Raw genomic sequence first — 10,258 nt, 5'->3', positions numbered from 1 at the left:
CTTGTAGTTAATGAAAGAATCTTTAATGCTACTCTTAGCAAGTTGGGTGTGTGAGCATCATAGGTACTCCACCATGTACATGGATCAAATGTATCGTCATTTTTTTCACATGCTTTTGCAGCCAATACTCTCTCAAATAACCAAGTCTTCTCTCTATATTCTGCAAATTTCTTATTAATAATTGTACCTTCTAGTTCAAACTCATCGGCATACAAAACTTCCATGCATTCAAAAATCCTTGCCGCGATCTCTCCATAAAGAGCAATAGAACTATCTTTGTAGTAGAAGTAGGGATTCAACAAAAACGTTGTGGTATGTAATGATGTATCAAGTCTATCCTTCATTTTTTTACTCAATAATCACTATGATAGGTTGATAATTTGATTCGACATTGTTCAGAGCCACCTTGATATCTTCTTTAGCTCGAAGAAGCTCTCCATATAAAAACCCCATAGATGGCTTTTTATCTCCGTCAACCAATCGAAGAACTCTTACCAAAAGAGCAAATATTTTCAAACAAAGTGTCACACCATTCCAAAAACTCATGCTCATCACAGTAGAGTAAGCCAATTTTCCTTTGTTTGTTTTTGACCATTTGCAGTTCTCCCACATATCATTTATAAACATGGCCCTTAAACTAGATTTTTTCTTAATAAAACTTTGCAATGTGAAGAAGTTTGATGCAAACCTGGTAACTCCAGGCCGGACTATGTCTCTTTTCTTCGTAAAACTTCTCATCAATGACAAAGTCTTATGGTGAACATAAATGAAAATTGTAAAATACTTGGCTTGGTCGATAATCTTTTTAAATCTTGGAAGCTTGCCAATACTTTCAAGCATGAGATTAACATTATGAGTTGCACATGAACTCCAAAATATCTCTGGCCGCTTCTCTTTCATCAATTTAGCCGTAGCCATATTGTTGGTGGCATTGTCTGTTACAATCTGTACAACATTCTGAGCTGTTACTTGTTCAACACACTTGTCAACATACTCAAAAATAAGTCCAGCTGTATGTGCCTCGTCTGAAGACTCCTTAGACTCTAAAAATACTGTACCCTCCTTGCAATTAACACACAAATTTAATACGCTTCTTTTTTTTCTATCACTCCATGCATATGTCATAATTGAGCACCCATTATTCTTCGTGCTTCTTCAACAGTTGCTTTGTTCTTTCAACTTCAGCTTTCAAAATTGGCTCTCTAAGTTGATATTGAGTTGGAGGTTTGAACCCTGGTCCAAATTGACCTACTGCCTCCATTAGTCGCTTGAAGCTATCATTATCAAGAGCATTGAATGAGATTCCATTTTCATAAGCCCATCTCCCAACATATTGTTGAACTTGTTGAGTTCTCTATTTGAAAAGAGCCTCATTTATATTTTTTTGGCAAAGTACTTTACTCCCACTTGAACTTACATTTTCTGGAACAATCATCGATGCATATATATCCATGGGGCCAAGTAGATGAGGTTGTTTAATTCCATCTATCCCTTCAATTTCAACATCTTCTTCTTCGTCTAGAGAAACATTCACCTCTGCTCTACAACTTTCTTCTTCCAGTATTTTATTTTTCTTTTTGTTCCTCCCTTCTAAAATAGCATGTTTGCACTTATTACGATCTTCTTGAGATGCGTTTCGACACCCAGATACATTTTCAGGTATATTTCTTATGTGCTCCTTGATTCTATACACTCCACCGGATATCATTTTCCCACACAACTTACATTTAACTTTGTCGAGGTTCTTAGGATCAATCAACATACCAAACTCCCATCCAATGTCATTTGACTTTCTCTTAAGAATCCCATATTTAGACTGAGTGACGGATGCAGTCGATGATGATTGCTTGCCATTGTTATCCTCCAAATAGAGATGGGATGAAGCTTAAAAACTAACATAAGAGTGAGAAGGAGATGACATGAACAATAATATGTTAACAGTTAGCAATCAGGAAACATTCATATATTTGTACCAAACTGCAAAACCAAAGAAAAAAATTTGATATCCATAAAAGTATTTTTAATGGTGCTGATCAAATGATGATATACATAAATGGCATGAACTTCAACTGCTCAAATAATGATATCCATAAATGGTGCTGATCGAATAAGGGTGCTTGATCAAATAATGATATCTATAATTTGCAAAACCAAAGGAAAACAATTTTTAATGGCGTTGAGAAGGAAATGTTCGTGAATTTCAGCCTAAAAAATGTCACCCCTCCCTCATGGTCGAGAACAACCATGATAGATATGAACCTGTATCATGCATAAAAAAATAAAAAATAGAGATGGACCTGTATGCTGAGAACTTCAGCCTAAAAACTGACACTCTTCCCTAAAAAAGGCGTGAGAAGGAAATCGCTTGAACTTCAACCTAAAAGCTTAAAAATAGAGATGGAACTTAACGATGTAGGAATGGCGTGAACTTCAAACTGGAAAGATTGCAGAACTGAGAAGAAGGATCGCGGCCAAGAAAGTCTCTGGAATGAACGAGAGATGGAAAACAACGAGAAGGAAAGAAAGCCAGCAAGCAGATCTAGTGAGCCCAACTTTTATTTTTTAAAATGGGCTTGTTAACGGATCTTCAAATTTTAAAAGCCCAATTTTTTTTAAAATAGCTAGGCTGGCCCGCCTGGCCTCTTATCGGTGCGGCTGGCCTCCGCCTAGCGTCTAGGCCGCATTTTCGAACATTGATCCCAAGACAAAGATACATGTGGAAGGCTTTACGTGAACACAAGAGCTCATTCAAAAAAGCAATATGTATTTTGTTCCGTTAAACATGATTAAACCTTAGTACTATAAAAATGTATTACACTAAAAAAATAATATTGATGCTCATTTTGAGGACATTTCTTCCGAAGGTAGGAGCTAATTAAAATATGGATGTCCCAAGGAAAGACAAATCATATGCCTCAAAGTGAAACATAAAAGGAGATTTGAAAGTCCAAATTTGATGACTCCTTAATTACAACTTCTAACTCGTATCACGGTATAATACATAACTCCAAACTGAAATTTCTAAAAAATCAAAAAAGTTTATGTGCAACACCTAAAACGAAAAAACAAAGCTTATACGTACATTCAAAATCCAACAACTTACCAATTCTTTGTTGACCTACCAATCGTATAATGGAGCATATATGATTTACCTTCAATAACAATCGATTACGACTTACTATGAACCGCCATTCTTCCCGACCTCCTAATCGCGATAGCAGATCTAAAATTCTAGATCTTGCTTGTCGATTCTTTTGTGGGTAAATTTTTAATTTATGTTTATATTTTAAGAATTTGATTGTGAATCCGTCTAAAATAAAGAGACGTCTTTTCAACCAAGTAGGGTTTTTTTTACGCGGACTTCTTGATTAGTTGGGCCAATAAAAAATGAGACAAATATGGATGATGTGACTTTTTTGAAATGGATGAGTCGGGTAAGGAGCTCCAACAGGTCAAATCAATAATTTATAGTTTTTAGGGAATTTGAGTGAAGGTAATGGCTTCAATAGCACCTGCAAACAATGAAAGAAACTCGTGAATGGGCGCTGGAGGGGTATCCGGCGTGGCCACTCCGATGCTTAAGTCAGCAGGTTGAAGATGAACACAAGCAATATTTGGGAGAAAATATGTATAATGCTTGAGAGTTCAAAGATTTCAGAATCGGTAAATGACATTTATACCTGCTATTTATAGTTTCCCCGAGCCAGGGTGTAGTGCCCTGGGCTTTTAAGAACCAAGGTGCGGAGCCTTGGGCCGGGGAGCATGTCCCGGGACTTGGGAATGGTCGAGGTGTGGTTCCCCGAGCCAGGGTGTAGTGCCCTGGGCTTTTAAGTTAGTTCTTCCCGAGTCTAAGATACAACAAATAATATAATGCTTCTCTTTGAGAAAAACAGATCTTTCACTATATCTTCAACCAATCAATTACATCTGTTAGGAATAGTACTGCTTTAAATTAAATACATTCCAAGGCCTTTTGAGAGAGCGTCCCTGCGTGTCTTCTAAATAAAAAGATCCTGAGCTAACCCTCCGGGTAATTTTATAAGGTCCTTCCCACCGAGCTTCTAGTTTCCCAACATCCCCGGCAGGATTAACTTTTTTCATGACTAAATCCCCTATTTGAAAATCTCGAACTCGGACCTTTTTATTGTACGATTTCATGATTCGACCTCGGTATGCTTCCATTCGAATTATTGCTCGGTCTCTTCTTTCTTCTACCAAATCCAATTCCATGGCCCGACTTTGATCATTGCCGCCTGGATAAGATTCTACCCGGGGAGAAGTTTGCCCAATTTCGACAGGAAGGACTGCTTCAGAACCATATACCAGGTTGAAAGGAGTTTCTTGAGTAGGTGCTCGGGGAGTAGTTCTGTACGCCCAGAGAACACTGGGTAATTCTTCCACCCAATCTTTTCCCTTGCCTTGTAGCCTGGTCTTCAATGCTTGTATAATAATTCTGTTAATAACTTCTGTCTGACCATTAGCTTGAGGGTAGGCAACAGAAGTAAAAGACTGAGTGATTTTCATTTCANCCAATCTTTTCCCTTGCCTTGTAGCCTGGTCTTCAATGCTTGTATAATAATTCTGTTAATAACTTCTGTCTGACCATTAGCTTGAGGGTAGGCAACAGAAGTAAAAGACTGAGTGAATTTCATTTCACGACACCGGGATGTAATTCTTTTGCCCTGAAATTGTCTCCCGTTATCTGAGATTAGTCTTCTGGGCAATCCGAACCTGCACACAATGTTCTTCCACAAAAATTTCAATACTTCCTGCTCAGTAATTCTAGCCAATGGCTCGGCTTCCACCCATTTGGAAAAGTAATCCACAGCCACCAGTAAGAACTTCTTTTGAGCCCTGGCAGTTGGGAAAGGACCAACAATATCCAGGCCCCATTGATCAAAGGGGCAAGATGCCCAGATAGGCTTCATGGGAGTGGCCGGACTGTGCTGGAAGTTTGAGTGATGTTGACATCTCTTACAAGCCTGGACCACTTGAGCAGAATTCTGGCTAAGAGTTGGCCACCAGAATCCGGCAAGCATTGTCTTCCGGGCCAAAGCCATCCCTCCGAGATGCTCAGCACAACATCCCTCATGTATTTCTCGGAGGACATAATCCACTTCTCCTTCAGACAAGCATTTTAGCAGAGGTCCCTGGAATGATTTTCTGTATAAGATTTTATTTAAAAGAACGAACCTGGGAGCTTGTCTCTTGATTCTTTGAGCCCGAGTCCTGTCTTCAGGTAATTCATTTGTTGTAATGAATTTAATCAATGGCGTCATCCAGGAGTCCTCGGGTATTGGTAGTATTTCTTCCTCGGTGGACAGGACCAAACGGGAAACATGCAAAATTTCCCGGGTGTTGACTTCTGATAATGAGGCAGCCATTTTTGCTAGAGCGTCTGCCTCTCCATTTTCCTCCCGGGGTATTTGTTCGATACTCCAATCCACAAAGATGGCTGCCTGGGTTTTTATGAGCTGTAAATATTTGAGCATCCTATCATCTTTAGCTTCATAAGCACCCTTTATCTGCTGAGTGATTAATTGTGAATCAGAATATACAATAATACGGGAAGCTCCAATCTCTTTAGCAGCTCGGATTCCTGCAAGGACAGCTTCATACTCGGCTTCATTATTAGTAACCCGGGAATCAATCCTTAAAGCCAACTTAATCTTCTCTCCTGGAGGAGATATTACTACCACACCTATTCCGCACCCTGCAAGGCTAGACGCCCCATCCACAAACACCCTCCATACTTCATCTTCAGCAGGTTGTACCATCTCAGACAAAAAGTCTGATAGGGCTTGCGCTTTAATGGCCACCCGGGGTTTGTATTCGATATCATATTCTCCTAACTCCACTGCCCATTTGATCATTCGCCCTGATACTTCCGAATGAGTCATGATTCTGCCTATAGGACTATTAGTCAAGACAATTATTTGATGTGACAGGAAGTAAGGCCTTAGCTTCCGGGCAGTCATGATCAAGGCCAGAGCAATCTTTTCCACTTCACTGTACCGGAGTTCGGGTCCTCTCAGAGCATGGCTGACATAATAAACAGGCCTTTGATCGGAGCCTTCTTCTTTTATTAGTACTGAGCTGACAGCATACTCTGTGGTGGATAGATAAACAAATAATTTTTCCCCGGGCTCTGGTTTTACTAACACAGGGAGCTCTGCAAGATGGATCTTCAAGTCCTGGAAGGCCTGTTCACATTTATCATCCCATCCGAATTGTCGTGCCTTCCTTAATACCTGAAAGAAAGGATAACTCCTGTGCGCTGATCGGGAAATAAATCGAGAGAGGGAAGCAATCCTCCCGGTCAGCTTTTGTACGTCTTTGACAGATCGAGGAGATGGCATGCACAGCACGGATTTGACTTTCTCCTGATTTACCTCAATTCCCCGATCTGTCACTATGAATCCCAAGAATTTTCCACTCTTTACGCCAAAGATGCACTTGGCCGGGTTAAGCTTGATTCCGTAATGTACGAGAGTGGCAAAGGTTTCTTCTAGATCCTCAATAAAGCTGGCCACCTGCCGGGTCTTCCCCAGGATATCATCCACATAGACTTCCACGTTTCGCCCCAGTTGCTTCTCGAAGACTTTGTTCATCAAACGCTGGTACGTAGCTCCTGCATTCTTTAACCCGAAAGGCATTACAATATAACAAAATGTACCTCCCGAGGTGATGAAGCTAGCTTTATCTTGATCACTCTTGGCCAGGGGGATTTGATGGTACCCCTGGTATGCGTCCATGAAACTCAGTAATTCGAAGCCCGATGTGGAATCCACCAATTGATCAATACGGGGCAGAGGATAATGATCCTTGGGACACGCCTTATTGAGATCGCGAAAATCCACACACATGCGCCACTTCCCTGCTGATTTAGGTACTAATACCACATTCGAGAGCCAAGTGGGGAATTGAATTTCCCGAATGTGACCGGCTTTCAAGAGCTCTTTTACTTGTTCCTCAATAACTTTGTCCTTTTCGGGGCCAAAGTGTCTCTTTTTCTGTTTTATCGGGTGAGATCCCGGGAGGATATTTAGTTGGTGCTCAGATATCAAGGGAGAGATTCCCGTCAATTCCTGCTGGGACCATGCAAAAACGTGAATATTATCCTTTAAACAGTTAAGTAGACTGACCCGGGTGGATATGTTAAGATCTCGGGCCACCCGGATCTGCTGTCCTGGTCCAATCTCCACAACTTCCTGCTCCTCTTCTGCCACAAAATGCACTTCCCCCTTCTCAACTGCTCCTCCACATACTTCATCAGTTCGGGCCTTCTTCCCAGCCTTCTTTGCTTTGCTCTGATCTACCCGGACAGCTTCTACATAACATTTCCGGGAGGAAGGTTGGTCTCCCCAGACTTCACCCACTCTACTACCAACCGGGAACTTAATCTTTTGGTGATAGGTAGATGCTACGGCTTTTAATTCATTCATAGCGGGCCTCCCCAAAATTATATTATACGATGAAGGGGAGTCTACCACAGTAAAAGTAGTCATCACCGTCTTCTTGAGATCCTGGGAACCCAGGGTTAATGGAAGGACGATTTCCCCTTCCGGGTAGACCACATGGCCAGCAAAACCAAAGAGGGCAGTTTCCACGGTTTCCAAATGGTAGCCCTGCAAATCCATCTGCACAAAAGCATCTTTAAAAATTACATTCACAGAGCTTCCCGAGTCAACAAAGACTCTCAGAATGTCATAATTGGCCACTCGGGCTTGGATAACTAGGGCATCATTGTGGGGTAAGTTCACTCCCTTCAAATCCTCTGGGCCAAAACTGATGACCGCTTCACTCCTTCTCATTCCATCTACTTCCATACATTCCCTCCTACTCCTTGACTTCCTTGCCCGATTGGAGTCTCCATCAGTGGAGTCTCCTGATATCATTTTTATCAATCCTGTAGCAGGGGGTGACTTCTTTATCGTCTCAAGATCGGGCTCTCTTCTCCTAACGGGCTCTCCCCTCGGTACCTTCCTCATACTTCCTCCCCGAGCGTTGGGCCTTGGCTATGAAGATGTCCATGCCAATCTCGGCCTCTTATGAGCTTGACTTTGCTCTGGGGCGGAATGGAAAGAATCGTTTCCCCTCAATGTTTTGCAATCTTCGGTGTTGTGATAACACACCTTATGGAGAGTACAAAATCCTCTTTTCTCAGGTCGGGATAATTGATGGTCCGCGGCCAGATCCCTACTGCATTCCTGAACCTCTCTGTCCCGGGTAATCTTAAGAGGCACGTGGTGAGAGAAGTGTCCTGGATTATTCCTTCTCTGCCCTTTCTCCTCGGGCCTAGCTATCCGGTCCCCCCTTTCTTTTCTTACAGCTTCCCTTTTCTGCTTCTGAGCTTCCTCCATGTTCATGTATTTTTCTGCCCGGGATAATAAGTCTTCGAAATCCCCGGGCACTTTTTTGGTCAACGACTTGAAAAATTCACCCTCCCTCAAGCCTTGGGTGATTGCCGTAGTTTTTGTTTCAGTAGCGCAAGTAGGTACATCCAAAGCCGCTCTATTAAATCTTTTAATATAAGCCCTCAAACTTTCATCCAGGTTCTGTTTGACTTCAAAAAGACTAAAAGCGGTCTTCTTGTATTTCTTGCTGCTACTGAAGTGGTGTAGGAACACCTTCTGGAAGTCTTTAAAGGAATTAATACTCTGAGGGGACAGTCCCTCAAACCACCCATGAGCTGAATCCACCAAAGTGGTGAGGAACACTTTACACTTGATTCGATCTGTGTAACAGTGTAACATGGCCATGGTTTCAAACCTGGCTAGGTGCTCCTCAGGATCCGCATTGCCATCGTAATCTTTTACTTTGGCGGATTTGAAGTTCCCGGGAAGAGGTTCCCGGACAATGATATCGGTAAATGGGCAACCCTTAGCAGTAGCTCGAGAAATGCTACGACTTTCCAACTGCCCTTCCAGAACTTTCATTTTCTGCCTTAACTCCAACAACTCCTCAGCCACGGTAGGTGATTTGGATCCAGCACTAGATTCCTCATCCTCTCCTCTCACTTCCTCCTCCCTCGATTCTTGCTCTTGCTCCTGCTCATTGATTTGCACATCTCCGGGTGGTGTAACTTGACGAGAAGTTTCTCTCCTGGCCACAGCCTTCTCCACCGCTTCGGAGATTATTCTTGCCAACTCCTCCGGGGTCATGGTAATAAGATTGGGTCCCGTGGGAGGAACACCCTCACCTTGCCCCGAAGTACGCGCATTATCCCCATGAGCCCGGGAATTTTCTTGGTTAGTTCTTCGAGTATGAGCCATATCAACGCCTTAATCTCAAGTTTCCCACAGACGGCGCCAATGATGTGACTTTGTTGAAATGGATGAGCCGGGTAAGGAGCTCCAACAGGTCAAATCAATAATTTATAGTTTTTAGGGAATTTGAGTGAAGGTAATGGCTTCAATAGCACCTGCAAACAATGAAAGAAACTCGTGAATGGGCGCCGGAGGGGTATCCGGCGTGGCCACTCCGATGCTTAAGTCAGCAGGTTGAAGATGAACACAAGCAATATTTGGGAGAAAATATGTGTAATGCTTGAGAGTTCAAAGATTTCAGAATCGGTAAATGACATTTATACCTGCTATTTATAGTAGAAGATGAGGTAGGTACCTTGATTCCAGTGCTACCTACTAAGTATGGTAGGTCGGCTGCCCATACCCTATCTTCTGATGACTTTTAGGACACTCCAAACCCAAGTTGTTCTGACAGATTAGACGTCCTGTATCAATCATACTTGAGTATGGTTCAATTCTCGAGGTGGCTCGGGCAATTGATTACCCGGGTACTTATATGAGAGCTCGGGCGATTATTGCGCGGGAGACCGGGCTGTTCGAAGAATTCTTGGGAAACATGTAGTGTTCGGGCTCTTAATAGTGTCCGGGTCGTCAATCGACCCGGATCCTTATGGCAACGACTCGACCCGGATCCTTATGGGGGTATCAATGGATTTAACAATTTATCATTTACTCATCACCCACACCAAACATACCCTTAGTGTTTAGACAATAAAGACCGGCTCCTTTGGGAGATAAGGCTCAATTTGAGAGAGAGATAAATAGGAGATCGATTTTTTATTGTGGTATATTGTGATATGTCTCACAAATTGGGCCAGGTTCGTTTGGATAGTTAGATTAGGTCAAATCGGACAGGAGATACAAATAGATAAAACTTTAAAATACAAGGACTTAACTATAAATAGATAGAATTTTAGGGGTATGAATATATTTGCAATTTCCAATTGACC

The 10,258-nt window shown here is 42.1% G+C and overlaps 1 pseudogene; it reads right to left on the bottom strand.

Moving 5' to 3' along the window:
- Positions 1–348: 348 nt before the first annotated feature.
- Positions 349–2,246, bottom strand: LOC140964543 (uncharacterized; annotated as a pseudogene).
- Between the last annotated feature and the right edge of the window lie 8,012 nt (positions 2,247–10,258).

The sequence above is a fragment of the Primulina huaijiensis genome, chromosome 18, assembly GCF_012295235.1.
Source record: "Primulina huaijiensis isolate GDHJ02 chromosome 18, ASM1229523v2, whole genome shotgun sequence".
Taxonomy (NCBI): domain Eukaryota; kingdom Viridiplantae; phylum Streptophyta; class Magnoliopsida; order Lamiales; family Gesneriaceae; genus Primulina; species Primulina huaijiensis.
Note: the sequence above shows the minus strand (reverse complement) of the source record. Positions and strands in the feature narration are given on the sequence as shown.